The sequence below is a fragment of the Pristiophorus japonicus genome, chromosome 6 (genome assembly GCF_044704955.1).
Source record: "Pristiophorus japonicus isolate sPriJap1 chromosome 6, sPriJap1.hap1, whole genome shotgun sequence".
NCBI lineage: Eukaryota > Metazoa > Chordata > Chondrichthyes > Pristiophoridae > Pristiophorus > Pristiophorus japonicus.
Window position 1 is genome coordinate 132948435 of NC_091982.1, and position 16896 is coordinate 132965330.

At 45.5% G+C, this 16896-nt stretch overlaps 1 protein-coding gene across 1 annotated transcript in view; it reads right to left on the reverse strand.

Annotated features, from left to right (window-relative positions):
• The window catches only part of LOC139265245 (lactosylceramide 4-alpha-galactosyltransferase-like), a 61881-nt gene extending 46114 nt beyond the window's left edge, over positions 1-15767 (reverse strand). The window contains exons 1-2 of the mRNA XM_070882181.1: positions 15661-15767; positions 6258-6318 (exon numbers count right to left, since the gene is read on the reverse strand). The gene's annotated coding sequence lies outside the window, so the exon portion shown is untranslated. The remainder of the gene's footprint in view (positions 1-6257; positions 6319-15660) is intronic.
• Between the last annotated feature and the right edge of the window lie 1129 nt (positions 15768-16896).

Sequence of the window (16896 nt, forward strand, 5' to 3'; positions counted from 1 at the left end):
TGGGCCAAGACGTGCAGGGCAAAACAGAAAGGTCGTGGCTGGGGAAAAGGACGCAGCCAGGGATACAATTCAGCCAACAAACCCGGCTTGTCACAAGATAATGACTTCAAAGAAGCATTTAAGCGACTGACAATACAACAACAGAAGGAGTTAATTGGGATAGCAAAAAACGATTAGAGCCCACCTTGGCCCCCCCTCCTCGCACTAATACAACAAAGGGAAGATGGGCTATATATAACTGTGAGGGTGGGCGATAAGGATGTGGACTGTCTTTTAGACACAGGGGTGGACACATGCTTACCCCTGCAATATGGAGACTTTTTGCCGTTGGATGGTAGGGCACGTACAGCCTATGGAGTTGGGGACCATAAAATGGAAATTAAAAGGACAACACTGGTACTTATAGGGCTGGGTCCACATGAACTAACCACGCCGGTCTGGATAGGCCCAGTAGATCAACCCCTTTTGGGAATGGACGTTCTAATCCAAATAGATTCATCGTTGCATTTCGAGGATGGTCGGGTGACATGGTCAATTAGAACTTTGAAGAAAGAAGAATTGAAGGAACACCCGATATGGGCTAAAGATAAGAATGATTGTGGCCGACTCCAGATGGAGCCTGCGTCATTTACCGGGACCAAGCCTCCATGCACTAAACAGTATCCCATCAGTCCAACTGCCATCGCGGGAATCTTACCGGTTATTCAGCAATTGGAGAAACAAGGGGTGCTTATTAAAACGCATAGCTCCTCCAATAACCCCATGTGGCCGGTACAAAAATCTAATGAGACTTGGCGTTTGACTGTCGATTATAGGAAAGCTAACCAGTGTATTGATCAAAAAGCTCCTTTGGTCGCAGATCCCGCCACCATTTTTAATGCCCTCAAACTGGAACATAAATATTTCTCGGTTATAGATATGGCCAATGGCACCGGAGGTTCGACAGTGGTTTGCTTTCACTGTCCAAGGACAACAGTATACTTGGACCCGGTTACCGCAGGGTTTCCTCAACAGCCCTACGGTATTCCACATGGCTTTACAAAGCTATTTGCGAGAATTACCTCCCCTGTCATCCACAGTCATCCAATATGTAGACGATATCCTGCTAGCTTCAAACACAGAAGACCAGCATGAACAAGATTTACAAGCTTTGCTGGACCACCTTTGGCTGAAAGGACATAAAGCCAGCACAAATATCCCAAGAAGAGGTTGTATACCTGGGACAAAAGATTTCACAAGGAAAGAGAGAACTTACCCAGGAAAGAACTGCAGCCATTCGGGCTGCTAAAAACCGCACCACTATTCACGAACTAAGGTCTTTTTTGGGATTGTGTAACTTTAACAGAAATTGGATTGACTCCTTCACACAGCTTGCTCAGCCATTGAATGATATCTTAAAGAGGAAACGTGCCTCTAAAGAAGCCATCACCCTCACTAAGGAACAGCAAGAGGCCTTCCTGAGTTTGAAAAAGGCTTTGTGTTCGGCACCGGCTCTGGGAATCCCCGACAGTGGTAAGCCATTTACCCTGTTTGTCCATGAGAAAGAAGGATATATGACAGCTATACTGACACAAGAACATGGGGATCGGCAAAGACCTATTGGCTATTATTCAGCAAAACTGGATGCGGTAGCCCTCGGATGGGGAAGTTGCCTTAGGGCCATGGAAGCTACATGTCGAGCGGTAATGATCACTGCGGGTCTAGTCCTCGACCAAAAGCTGATTGTCAAGTGTCCCCACACCGTACATGCTTTGCTGTCTATGAATAGAATGTCTCAGGTGACGGCAGCTCGATGGACCCGCTGGACAGCAGTTTTGGAAGCTCCTAATCTCCATATCATCCGGGCCAGCCCGGTTAATCCCGCAACTATGCTCCCGAAGTCAGAATCGAGGGAGCAAGAGTGGGGAGAATGTGAAGAGCATGACTGCGTGGAGATTTTAAAAGAAACAGAAGAAGCAGCCTTAGCAGCAGAGGAGCCTCTGCACAACCCAGACCTCATCCTGTTTACAGATGGTTCCTCCTTTGTTGACAATGGTACCAGAAAAGCAGGATGGGCAGTTACAACCTTATATGAGGTAGTGGCAAAAGGATGTTTACCCTCAGGAACTTCAGCACAACAGGCCGAGTTACGGGCCCTGTCAGAAGCATGTCAAATAGCAGAAGGACAGACAGCTAATGTCTACACAGATTCGCGTTATGCTTTTGGAGTCGCTCACGACTTTGGTCTGTTCTGGCGGAAAAGAGGATTCCTCACTGCTGCTGGTACACCTATCCGAAATGGAAAAGAAGTCCGAGACTTACTGGAGGCCATACAATTACCTCAGGAAGTGTCCATCCTGAAGTGTAAGGCCCATACCAAGGAAAATACCACAGAAGCACAAGGAAATGCCCTAACCGACCAGGCAGCTAAAGATGCCGCCTCACAAGGCATTCCTCCAGAAGAACGAACACAGATGTGCAGATTGAAAGCACTCAGGACTCTGACATGAGACCTTCAAACAATGCAAGGTGAGTGTTCCCGAGAGGAAAAATGGACATGGATTGAGGCAGCAATTAAGCTATGTGAAGATGGTGTCTGGAGACAAAGAATTACCGACAAGCCAGTCGCGCCACAAGCACTTATGCCTTTTTTAGCCCAACAGATCCACTCGTGGGGACACTTGGCCTCACAACAGATGACGGCACGGTTCCAGAAAAGCTGGTGGGGTCGGGGATTTAAAAAACATGCCCAGCTGGTAACAGACCGCTGTGTGGTCTGTTACCACACATAATTCTGGACCCATCACGGTAATGCCCCAACTGAGGCCCCCTGCTCCTGTCGGACCATTCCAGCATCTGCAGGTTGATTATATATCTCTTCCTTCATGCCAAGGATACACTAACATTCTTGTCATGGTCGACAGATTCTCTAAATGGGTAGAAGCTGTCCCAACTAAAAGAGCCACAGCCAATCACACTGCAAAGGTCTTGTGTAAGGATTACATTCTCCGATGGGGAGTCCCGAGTAGCATTGACTCAGATCAGGGAACACATTTCACAGGTGCTGTCTGCCAAGAAGTCTGTAGGTTACTGAACATTACGTGGGATTTACACTGTCCTTATCATCCACAATCATCAGGACAAGTAGAACGAATGAATCGAACTCTGAAACAACAGCTTGCCAAATATTACCAAGAAGGAACACCATGGCCCCAGGCACTACCAATCGTGCTATGTAGCATTAGGGCAACCCCGAACTGAACTACAGGTCTAAGCCCATTTGAAATTATAACAGGAAGGCCCATGTCGCTGCCAGGAACTATCAATTTACGGAAAGCTGATGTTCACTTAATGAGTGACACTTTGTTATCATACTGTCAGAACTTAGCCAATACTATTAGTTCTGTTTCCCGACAGGTATCGGCAGCTTGGGGTAATCCACCCGAAGGAGGACACGACATCATCTCGGGAGTCTGGGTGTATGTGAAAAAGTTGCATAAAGAACCTTTGGGAGCCAAGTGGGAGGGACCTTATCAAGTGTTATTGACCACCCAGGCAGCTGTTAAAGTCCAAGGAAAGAAAGCCTGGATTCACGCTTCACACGTTAAACGAGCACCCGTAACTGAAGCTGAAATCTAATAAGGCCAATTACTTTTTGCCAAAATGTATAAATTTACTGTACTACTGATTGTAGGTATTCTAGGCATTTGCCTACTTCTTACTAGCCGACCTACTGCACCAAAGGGAAATAGTAATGTAGCAAGGGAATTACATGTAAATATCTTTTTATATGTCATACATTTATGCCAAACAAGGTAACATTTCTAGTTGTTGGGTGTGTGCGCATATTCCTATTCACTCAAAGGGAGGAATTCCCTTGAGGCCAGTTTCCTTAAATATCTCGGAAATGGCTGAGTGGATAATTAATCAAAACAAAACAGGCAAGGCGTTTCAGGATACGGAAAACTGGGCACGTAAATGGAAGTCAGCAGGTTACAATCTGACTACCTTTGAAGGGGGATACCAACCGTGCTACAATAATTCCAAATGGCCCCCATTTTTTGTTATCACTAATACAACGGGAATAGGAAGACCGGGGGAATCGGTCTGTCTGATTAGAAACATCAAAGGAGGTCAAAATATGGGGTATAGTAACTGCTCCTGGAATTATAATATAATCAAGCCACGGAACTGTCCAAACTGGGCCGATGTGGGAATTCTTAACGTAACAGGGATTCTGAATAAACCAGATGGAAAAGCCTGGACAGGCCCCGGAGTGTTGCTGACAAAGAAACAGCTAACCTTCATTGCCTATAATGGCACCTATTGGGTGTGTGGCCACAAGGCCTACCCTTGGCTGCCCCAGAATTGGATGGGATCCTGCTATTTAGCCTACATTGTGCCTTATATGTATCAAATAAATTCACTGTCGGAACATTTACACCGTCCTAAGAGAGCTATCACAGAAACAGAGAGGTTCTTTGCCATTCTGATCCCCAGGTATGAGACCGCCAGACTGGCAAGGGAATCCATTAACATGGCATCCGTTGTGGAACGAGTAGCCAATGATACCTCAGAGGCCCTAGTTAAAATCAATGCAGAAATGGTAGCAATCTGCACAGTAGCCCTACAGAATAGACTGGCCCTTGATTACATCCTGGCTGAAAAGGGAGGTACTTGCACCCTACTCGGAACTGAGTGTTGCACGTATATCCCAGATAGCTCCGAAGAAATTACCCACTTATCCAAAAGGAGGTAGAAAAACTTAAGCAACCCCTATCATTCACTTTGTGGAGTGGAGCCACTGAATGGCTAGGTTCAATAGGAACTTCATTGGTGGAAGGTTTAATTCTATTTGTTGTAATTATTTTACTTTTATATTGTTTGTTTATGTTGATTAAATGTTGTTGCGACCAGGCGGCTGTAGCTGCTGTCCCGCAGGTGAGACACCTTGCAGGTCCCAGCAGACCGTCTGTACGTGGCACAGGGGTATGTTATGCTTAAGGGAAGGTTGTTTACTGGTTGAACTAAGATGTTTTATTTGGATTAAATTGAAATAAGGTTAATTAACCTACTAAAACCAGACTTCCATTGTGGCCACGATGGAACTCGGGTTGGTGTAAATTTGTGTGGAAGCTACTAGTCCGGACATGTGGCGAAACACATCGACAAATTTTAGAACAAAACTCTATTAACATGTGTAAAATTATTTTGTAGAATGTTTAACCAGTGACACCTGATGTTTTACGATTCAGTTTGTAAAAGAATCAAAGGGGGGATTGATAGAGAATTCAAACAGGCTGCATTTAGACAAGTTGAGAAAACACAGACTCCCATGTCTATGTGCAGTTCAGCTTGTTGCATTAAGTCATCAATCAACTTGACATTTTAGGACCTTGGGTAGCGAGCCAATTAAAAGGTTAAAAGACTATTAATTGAGCCAATAAGGTCAAAGAAGGCGAGTTCTTTTCTCTCAATTGAACCCAGTATAAATACAGCCATTTTGGCCATGTGATGTCAGAAGGACAAAGACCTGGCTTAAAGCCAAGAGCTTGTTGCTGTCTGCCAAAATAAAGTGACATTAAAACTACAATCGGAGTTCGTATTTCATTGGAAATTAAGAGATCAAACACGGAATTTCTTACAGAATAAGCGTTTCTCCTCCGTACATGGGGAAAGGGTGAGACATGCACCACTAGGAAAGTAGAGGCACTAATTAGAACAACAGGATGTGATACTATAGCTGTAACAGCCATGGCTCAGTGGCTAGCACTCTCGCCTGAGTCAGAAGGTTGTGGGTTCAAGTCCCACGACAGAGACTCGAGCACATTATCCAGACTGACACTCCCAGTGCAATGCTGCCTTTAATCAGACACATTAAACCCAGGCCCCGTCTGCTCTCTCAGGTGGACACAAACCATCTCATGGCAATATTTTGAAGAGGAGCCAGGGAGTTAACCCCAGTGTCCTGGCCAATATTTATCCCTCAACCAATATCACTAAAACAAATGACCTGGGCATTATCACATTGCTGTTTTTTGGGAGCCTGCTGTGCGCAAATTGTCTGCTGCATTTCCTACCTTACAACAGTGACTACACTTCAAAAGTACTTTGCTGGCTATAAAGCACTTTGGGACTTCCTGGGGTCGTGAAAGGCGTTATATAAATGCAAGTCTTTCTTTTTTTAAACAGGTACAAGTCAGAGCGAATCTGGAAAGTAAATACTGCCGGCTGTAATGTCAGGAGCTGAAAGATGAACAAGGAGCAGGAAGGCTTACCTTATTAATTGGAGGCACAGCTTCAGCCAGGGAATAGAACGATTTTAGTGATGGTGTTGACCTGGATAGAGTAAATAAAGAGAGATCTGTTATTGGGCGTATATTATAGACCAATGAATATTGGGAAAGAGGGAAAGAATTTGTGGGCAGGCTCGAGAGGTTTACAATAAGAGATGTAAACATGAGGCACATTTTAGTAGTGCTAATTGATGATTGATGATGCGATTCAGTTGATGCTATTTACTACAATCATATTGTTTTATATTCCTCTTTTTCAAATACTTAGCCAATTAAAAATTACAGAAACTATAGTCAATGCCTTGAGGGATATTTCTCTTTAAAAAGTAGCCCATCTGTGAACTAAATGAACTGTGAAGCACAGCTGTATTGGGGTTAGATGGGTACAAATCTCTGAGCTACAATGGCCAACAAGCGCTATGATAGTCCGAGGTTTGTCAATCACCCAATCCTTCCAAAGTTGCAGAAGATTAGGATTTGGAACATTTCCCCCTACACTGACTGCTACATCCAGTCAACAATTTCTTTACGTGCAGCATCCAGAGAACTTCCTCATTTTTGTATGTTCCAGCGTGGCTCAGGAATGGTGTTGTAACATCAGACAGGAGGCACATAGCTTATTAAACAGAGAGGTTCAGTGTTTGGACGGCCATTAATCAGCCAGCATGCTGGTAAGGAAACACCGTTTCCAAATAACAAACGACACTGACAGCACTTTCCTCCTTTCCTCATTCCCTCAAAACATTTTGGCTTTCTGTCTTTTTCAAATAACTTGCTTGGCAATTGCAACCCCCACACCGGTCATGTCATGACAGACTGTAGAAATTACAGCACAGAAGGCAGCTGTGTGAAGCACTAAATGCAAGTTCTTTCTTTTAAACAAGGCTTCCATAACTTACCCTTCTACTCACCCATTCATGCATTTTCTTCAGCTCCATCACACCAGAGCTTCTGAAGGCCTATTTTTTCCCCTCAGTCAAGATTTAATGGGAGTGCTGACTGTTGGCCCCCATTTCTCATGTCTCTGCTCTCACCCACTCTCTATTTCTCAGTGATGACGGTCTCATAGAATAATAGAAATTTACAGCACGGAAGGAGGCCAGTTTGGCCCATCGTGTCTGCGCCGGCTGACAAAGAGCTATCCAGCCTAATCCCACTGTCCAGCTCTCGGTCCGTAGCCCGGTAGGTTACGGCACTTTAAGTGCACATCCAAGTATTTTTTAAATGTGGTGAGGGTTTCTGCCTCTACCACTCTTTCAGGCACTGAGTTCCAGACCTCCACCATCCTCTGGGTGAAGAAATTCCCCCTCAAATCCCCTCTAAACCTCCCTCCAATTACTTGAAATTTATGCCCCCTGATTGTTGACCCTTCTGCTAAGGGAAATAGGTCCTTTCTATTCACTATATCTCGGCCCTTCATAATTTTATACACCTTAATGAGGTCTCCCCTCAGCCTCCTCTGTTCCATGAAAACAAACACAGCCTATCCAATCTTGCCTCATAGCGAAGATTCTCCACTCCTGGCAACATCCTCGTAAATCTCCTCTGTACCCTCTCCAGTGCAATCACATCCTTCCTGTAATTTGGTGACCAGAACTGCACGCAGTATTCCAGCTGTGGCCTAACCAGTGTTTTATACAGTTCAAGCATAACCCCCCCCTGCTCTTATATTCTATTTCTCGGCTGTTATGTCTCAAATAAAGCAATGTGACTGAGTACTGTAGACTTGAGTAAGTGTGCCCTTATTCTCTTTATTCTGATTCCAAAGTGCTCACACAGCATGGGTGACCTGCTTATATGCAGTGCTCCCAAAGGATGCTGGGATCCCTTGGGACTCCAACAAATGCACCCTTTGATGGCGGTAGAATGCTGGTTACAAGGTGTTACATACATAACATCGGCCAATAAAGGCAAGCATTCCATATGCCTTCTTAATCGCCTTATCCACCTGACCTGCTATCTTCAGGGATCTGTGGACATGCATTCCCAGGTCCCTTTGTTCCTCTACACAGGGGAGCCATTACAGAGACATAGCTGGTCAGGAGTGGGCACTAAATATAACAGGTTATAACGTGTACAGGACAGATAGGGAAAATGGCAGAGTAGTAGTCTGCGATTAAGGATGAAATCACTTCAATGATAAGGCAGGATATAGAGAGGTAAGCAGACAGTGGAGACTTTATGGGTAAAATTAAGAAATAGGAAAGGATTTTAGAACTGTAGTGGGAGTTAAGTATCGGTCCCCTGGTAGCAGCTGTGAAGTGCTAGATTGTATAAATGCAGAGATTAGACAAGCGTGTAGTAAAGGCAGAGTGGTTTTAATGGGGATTTTTACTTCCATATAGATTGGGATCAGCAGGCTAGCACCTTCAGAAAGGTGGTGAATTTTGAGTGTGTGTCCGGGACAATATGTCCTCGAGGCAACAAGGGGGCATGCCATATTAGATTTAGTAATGAGCCAGATTTATTTAACAGCCGAACTGTGTGTGAACATTTATCTTATGGAGATCATAATATGATTGAGTTCAACGTAGCAATTGAAAGTGAGATATGCAAAACAGTGACTGAGATTGTAGATTTGGGCAAGGGCAATTTTCATGGGATGAGGCAGGGATGGTCCACAGTAAACTGGGCAGAACGTCAGGAGGTCAATGGGAGATGCTCAAAAAAACATTTTTGATATAGAACCAGTTTATACAAGAGCTCTACTTGCCAAAAAAAACAGCCATGGATGACTAAAGAGGTGAGGGGCAGCATAAAGCTATGAGAAAAAACATTTTAAAAATGCTATAAATAGCCCAGATCTTGGCGAATGGGAAAGATACAAAGAACAGCAAAGGCTCACAAAACAGACACAGAGCTACAGAAAGGGAGATGGAAAGTAACTTGCCAGGGATCAAATTCAATACAACATTTTTTTACAATTATATTAGGAAACAGAGGCTGGTCAGAAGCAATGTGGGCCGTTAATAACTGAAAGCGGTGATATTATCGATAATAATAAGGAAACGGCGGACATGTTGAATAATTACTTTGTGTCAGTATTTACAGTAGAGGAAGAGGATAACATGCCGGATATCCCAAGGAAACTAAATACATCAATAAAATTAATGTAATTAAAATAACCGTAATAAAGAAAATACTGGCACTAAAGAGTGACAGATCCCCAGGACCAGGAGGATTCCATCCCGGGGATTTAAAGGGAATAGGTGAGAACATAGCAGATGTGTTCATTATAATCTTCCAACGTTCCCTTGATTCAGAAACCGTCCTTTAGATTGGAAAATTGCATATGTCACAATAGTATTTAAAAAAGGTGAGAGAGGGAAAGCAGGGAATTATAGACCAGTTATCTGTTGTGGGGAAATTACGAGAGTCTATAATTAAGGATGGAGTGACTGAACACCTCAAAAATATTCAGTTGATCAGAGGGAGCCAGGATTTGTGAAAGGTCAGTCGTACCGGACAAACCTGATTGAATTTTTTGAAGAGGTGACTAAAGTAGTCAACAGGGGAATGTCTATGGATGTTATTTATATGGACTTCCACAGGCATTTGATAAAGTCTCACATAAGAGATTAAGGTAGAAGCCCATGGAATTGAGAGCAAATTATTGATCTGATTAGGAATTTGCCTGAACGGCAGGAGACCAGGATAGTAGATGGGTACTTAAATTGGCAGGAGGGTACTAGTGGTGTCCCACAGGCATCTGTGTTGGAGCCGCAATTATTCACTGTATTTATTAATGAATTAGATGATGGCATAAGCAAGTCATATATCCAAATTTGCCGATGACACAAAGATAGGTGGAAATGTAGGTAGTGCAGATAATAGGGCTGTAGTGATACCCGCCCTCCTGTACGGCTCAGAGACATGGACCATGTACAATAGATACCTCAAATCACTGGAGAAATACCACCAACGATGACTCCACAAGATCCTGCAAATCCCCCGGGAAGGCAGACGCACCAATGCGGTAAACCAGTCCCACCGACCCTTTCCTTCAACGACTGTCTGTCCCACTTGTGACAGAGACTGTCATTCCCATATTGAACTGTTCAGCCATCCAAGAACTCACTTCTTAGAGTGCAGGCAAGTCTTCCCCAATTTCGAGGGACTGCCTAGAATGATGAGTGTAGATGGAAGCATAAAATTAAACAGGGATAGTGACAGATGAAGTGAATGGGCAAATCTGTGGGAAATTGATTTCAATCTAGGAAAATGTGACAACACTTTGGTCCAAAAAAGGATAGAACAGTATTTTCAAAATGGTGAAAGGCTAAAAACATGGGTGTCCAAAGAGACGTGGGGGCCCAGGTACATCAAGCATTAAAATGTCATGTACAGGTACAAAAAAATCATCAAAATGCTAATGTGATGCTGGTCTTTATATCCAGAGGACGAGAGTACAAGGGGGTAGAAGTTATGCTGCAGCTGTACAAAGCCCTGGTTAGCCCACACCTGGAGTACTGTGCGCAGTTCTGGGCCCCATATCTGGAGCACTGTGAGCAGTTCTGGGCCCCATATCTGGAGCACTGAGCAGTTCTGGGCCCCACACCTGGAGCACTGAGCAGTTCTGGGCCCCAAACCTGGAGCACTGAGCAGTTCTGGGCACCATACCTGGAGCACTGTGAGCATTTCTGGGCCCCACACCTGGAGCACTGTGAGCAGTTCTGGGCCCCACACCTGGAGCACTGTGAGCAGTTCTGGGCCCCACACCTGGAGCACTGTGAGCAGTTCTGGGCCCCACATCTTAGCGAGGATGTATTGGCCTTGAAGAGTACAGCGTAGGTTTACCAGAATAATTCCCAGAATCTAAGGATTAATTTACGAGAAGAGATGACACAAATTAGGGTTCTATTCCCTGGAATTTAGAAGCTTAAGGGGTGATTTGATGGAAGTTTTCAGGATGTTAAGGGGAACAGAGAGGGTAGACAGAGAGACACTGTTCCCGCTGGTTGGGGAGTCTAGGACTAGGGGCATAGCCTAAAAATTAGAGCCAGACCTTTCAGGGGTGAAATTAGGAATCACTTCTACATATAGTAGTAGAAATTTGGAACTCGCTTCCGCAAACGGCAATTGATGCTAGATCAAGTGTTAATTTTAAATCCGAGATTGAAAGCTTTCTGTTAATCAAAGGTATTAAGGGATATAGCCCTCAGGCGGGTATATGGCATTAGGTTACAGATCAGCCGTGATCTAAGAACATACGGAACATAAGAATTAGGAGCCATTCGGCCCCTCGAGCCTGCTCCGCCATTCAATGAGATCATGGCTGATCTTCGACCTCAACTCCACTTTCCTGCACTGTCTCCATATCCCTTGATTCCCTTATATTGCTCTCTGTTTTGAATATATTCAAAAACTGAGCCTCCACAGCCCTCTGGGGCAGAGAATTCCAAAGATTCACCACTCTCCAAGTGAAGAGATTCCTAAATGTCTGACCCCTTATTCTGAGACTGTGCCCCCTGGTTCTAGACTCACCAGCCCAGGCGAAACATCCTCCCGGCACCTACCCTGTCAAGCCCTGTAAGAATTTTGGGCCCAAGTTTCCACACAATAAAAAACGGGCGCCCCTCCGAGCTGGGCGCCCGTATTTTGTGCCGAAAACGGCGCCTAAAAAAAAAAATCGCAATTCTGGAGCGTTCTGCAGCTCCTTGTCTGCCTGGCGCGGCACCCAGGGGGGCGGAGCAGACACTCGCGCCGATTTTGAAAGTGGGAGGGGGAGGGGGCGGGTACTATTTAAATTAGTTTTTTTGTGAAAAAAACATTGGCACTCGGCCATTTTTGTAGTTCTTTGTAGCTGTTTAATTTTTGAACATTTTTTTAATAAAAGCACATTGCCATCAGCACATCAGCACTTGCAGCCTTCTCACTGTCTCCTTCACCACCCCCCCCGCGGGAAGAACGGGCACCTCCCCCCCCCCCGCGGGAAGAACGGGCGCCTCCCCCCCCCGCGGGAAGAACGGGTGCCTCCTTCCCCCCACCGCGGGAAAGAACGGGTGCCTCTTCTCCCCCCCCCCCGCGGGAAGAACGGGCACCTCCTAACCCCCCCCGCGGGAAAGAACGGGTGCCTCCTCCTCCCCCACCCCCGCGGGAAGAACGGGTGCCTCCTCCTCCCCCACCCCCCGCGGGAAGAACGGGTGCCTCCTCCTCCCCCACCCCCCGCGGGAAGAACGGGTGCCTCCTCCTCCCCCACCCCCGCGGGAAGAACGGGCGCCTCAGGCTGACTGCAGCATTCTCTGTGCCTGAAGCACTTTCACACAGGTAGGAAGATGGTTTATTTAATCTTTTCTTTGCTTATAAATGTTTATTCAGGTTGGATTTATTTGTATAATATTTGTAGAAGTATAAATAAGGATTTATTGTAGAATTTAATGACTTCCCTTCCCCTTGCCCCCCCCCCCCCCCACCTCGTTCTGGACGCCTAATTTGTAACCTGCGCCTGATTTTTTTAATGTGTAGAACAGGTTTTTTCAGTTCTACAAAAATCTTCACTTGCTCCATTCTAACTTAGTTTGGAGTACGTTTTCACTGTGGAAACTTTCAAATCAGGCGTCAGTGGCCGGACACGCCCCCTTTTGAAGAAAAAATTCTGTTCCAAAGTAGAACTGTTCTACCTGACTAGAACTGCAGAAAAAAAAATGTGGAGAATTGCGATTTCTAAGATAGTCCGTTCTCCACCAGTTGCTCCTAAAAATCAGGCGCAAATCATGTGGAAACTTGGGCCCTTTGTAAGTTTCAATGAGATCACCTCTCATTCTTCTAAACTCCAGAGAATATAGGCCGAGTCTACTCAATCTTTCTTCACAAGACAATCCCCCATCTCAGGAATCAGTCTGGTGAACCTTCATTGCACTCCCTCTCTGGCAAGTATATCCTTCCTCAGGTAAGGAGACCAAAACTCTGCACAATACTCCAGGTACAGTCTCACCAGGACCCTAAATAATTGCAATAAAACGTCTTTACTCTTAAACTCAAATCATCTTGTAATAAAGGCTTACCAGTATGTTAACTTTCAGTGATTGGTGTACAAGGACACCCAGGTCCCTCTGAACACCAACATTTCCCAATCTCTCACCATTTAAAAATACTGTTTTTCTATTTTTTCTACCAAAGTGGGTAACTTCACATTATATTCCATTTGTCATGTTCTTGTCCACTCACTTAGCCTGTCTATATCCCCTTGAAGTCTCTTTGCATCCTCCTCACAACTTACATTCCCACCTAGCTTTGTATCATCAGCAAACCTGGATATATTACATTTGGTCCCCTCATCCAAACCATTGATATAGATTGTGAATAGCTGGGGCCCCAGCACTGATCCTTGCGGCACCTCACTAGTTACAGCCTGCCAATCCGAAAATGAATCATTTATTCCAACTCTGTTTTCTGTCTGTTAACTAATCCTCAGTCAATGCTAAAATATTACCTTCAATCCCATGAGCTCTAATTTTGTTTAATAACCTCTTATGTGGCACCTTATCGAATGCCTTCTGGAAATCCAAATACACCACGTCTACTGGTTCCCCTTTATCCACCCTGATCGTTACATCCTCAAAGAATTCTAGCAAATTTGTCAAACGTGTGATTTCTCCTTCATAAATCCATGCTGACTCTGCCTGACCAAATTATGTTTTTCCAAAGGTCCTGTTACTGCTTCTTTAATAATGAACTCCAATATTTTCCCAACCACAGATGTTAGGCTAACTGGTCTATAGTTTCCTGCTTTTTGTCTGCCTCATTTTTTTAAATAGGGGCGTTACATTTGCAGTTTTCCAATCTGCTGGGACCTCCCCAGAATCCAGGGAATTTTGGTAAATTACAACCAATGCATCCACAATCCCTGCCGCTACTTCTCTTAAGACCCTAGGATGCAAGCCATCAGATCCAGGGGATTTATCTGCCTTTAGTCCCATTATCTTACTGAGTACCATGCCCTTAGTAATTGTGATTGTGTTAAGTGGCTTACCTCCATTTATCCTCCTTGGTTCCGTAACCATTAATACAATTACTCTACAAAAGTCCAGCAATATCTGTTTTGAAATTTTCAAAATGGGAGGCTGCTTCTCTTGCCCCACTGTTTCCTTCCCCCGAGCTGCTCCATTCATAAATCCTACCCAATTATGGCAGCAACCACACCCACAATCCCTTGCAGCCCAGACAGTGCTGCACGAGTCACATGGATTTGCCAGTGAGCATGTGCTTACCATTGGGGCTGCAGTGCATTGTGGGCAGGCCCTGCTCCTGAAGTTCGTTGGTAGTCTCTCAAAGGGAAACACACTGATAGAGAATTGTGCAAGAGTCGTCCTGGCAGGGATCAAACAAAAGCTGACCACTCTGGTTGGACATATTCCTGAATGTGTCATCACATGACCCCCTGTCCCCAAGCGCCCCACAATCTCGCTATTGGTTGCCCAACATGGCCATCCTTGTGGTGCCCCACCTACCAATCGGAAAGCAAACAGACTCTTCATTACTCAATTGGATGGTTCTTGACTCTCAGTCAAACAGCATTTTTCCCATGTCCAATAAAAATTAAACAAAAGTGTTTGAAGATCTTTGAAAAAGCACCAATGCCCATATGATTTTTCTCTAGATTTAGGGACAGAAGATTCCTTGAAATTAGTCATGAGAGGATTGCCAACCCGAATCATAGAATCAGAGAACGGTTACAGCACAGGAGGCCACCATTCAGCCCGTGCCGGCCCTCTGCAAGGGCACCTCAGCCAGTCCCACTCCCTGCCCTTTCCCTGCAGCCCGGCAAATTGTTTCCTTCAGGTAATTATCCAACTCCCTTTTGAAAATGATTGAAACTGCCAACATCACCCTTTGAGGCAGTGAATTCCAAATCCTAACTAATCGCTGTGTAAAAACATTTTTCCTCATGTTGCCTTTGGTTCTTCGGCCAATCTCCTTAAATCTGTGTCCTCTGGTTCTTGACCCTTCTGACAATGCAAACAGTTTCTCTCTATCTACTCAGTCCAGACCCCTCGTGATTTTGAACATCTCTTATCAAATTTTCTCTCAATCTTCTCTGCTCCAAGGAGAACCAACCCCACATTCTCCAGTCTATCCACCTAACTGAAGTCTCTCATCCCTGGAATCATTCTCGTAAATCTTTTCTGCACCCTCTCTAAGGCCTCCACATCCTTCCTAAAGCGCATGCCCAGAATTGGACACAATACTCCAGTTGACGCTGAACCAGTGTTTGATAAACGTTCATCATAACTTCCTTGCTTTTGTTCTCTCTGCCTCGACTTGCTTTTTTAACCGTTTTCTCAACCTGCCCTACCACCTTCAATGAATTGTGCGCATATACCCCCCGGTCTCTCTGTTAATGCACCTTCTTCAGGATTTTACCCTTTAGTTTATATTTCCTTACCTTGTTTTTCCTACCAAAATGTATGACTTTGCACGCTCACTCAAAAAGCAAGCGGTTGCTAACTTGTCTTGTCTACAAATCGAACATGAGAGCTTAAGCTGTCCTTGGCTGAGTATTTAACACGTTTGTGCAGCTTGCGGAAGGGCCACTGGACGGGTGAGTTGAAGTAAGCGGAACAACCTAACATAGCTTGGAGAGAGAATTGACAAGACTCCTCCCACGATACCGGAAACAAGCACACAGGATGTCACCATGTCTGAACCACATCCAAGGGACCTGCTCGCAGCCCACTCACAGCAAGGGCCTGCTCACAGCCCGCTCCGCTCCCGGCAAGGGGCCACTTGCAAGAGCCTGCAGCAGCAGCGGTGAATACTGCCAGCAGATCACAGCAGCCATTGGCATAGAGAGTGCAGTTGGCAGGCTGAGAGTGAGACTGAGCAATGAGGGAGGGAAGGGGGAGGGAGGGAGGGGGCGAGAGGGGTGGGGGGGCAAGGGGGGGGGAAAGAGGGCAAAGGTGGGGGAGGGCGAGGAAGGGTGAGGGCGGGGGGGGGGGGGAGGGGGGAGAGGGCGAGGGGTGGGGCGGGCGAGGGAATAATCCTGGCACCGGAGGGGGAATAACCCATGTGTGACTCACATCGGCAGTTGCAGAAACTCCTGTCCATCCCCCTGAATATCAAATCCCCTATGACCACCACATTTCTGCACTTTCCTGTATCCTCCGTGTAATCATTGTTCCGTGTGGTGGACATACTCTAGACTGCACTGCTAGGGGGTCTCCACCCTGATGCTAAGGGGAGGATTCCTGCACTGCCTGCCACATACTCTGCTCCTGAATCACAGGAAGGTTCGCTCCAGGGAATTCCTCGCCTCCCATAATGCCCTGCAGTGACTCCAGCTGCTTGAAACCCTGAGCTCCAGTTCGAGCAACTGGAGGCACTTTTTGCACACATGGTTATCCCAACACACAAGGCATCCTGGAGTTCCCATATGGCACAGGAATTGTAGCCAATAGGTCTCAGCTTTCCCATCATTTTGATTTTAAAAAGCTCCTTTTGATCCACTTGATTCCTCTGATGATTGATATATTTACTGTTGGCCCTTGGCTTAAAGGACTTTGCACCTCCTTGTCCATCTGCACTGTATTCCCACTCTCACCATATTCCCACTCTCACCATATTCCTGTTGTCACTCTGAGGAGCAGATGCCAGCTGTGCTCAGGCAGCTCGGCCATGACAA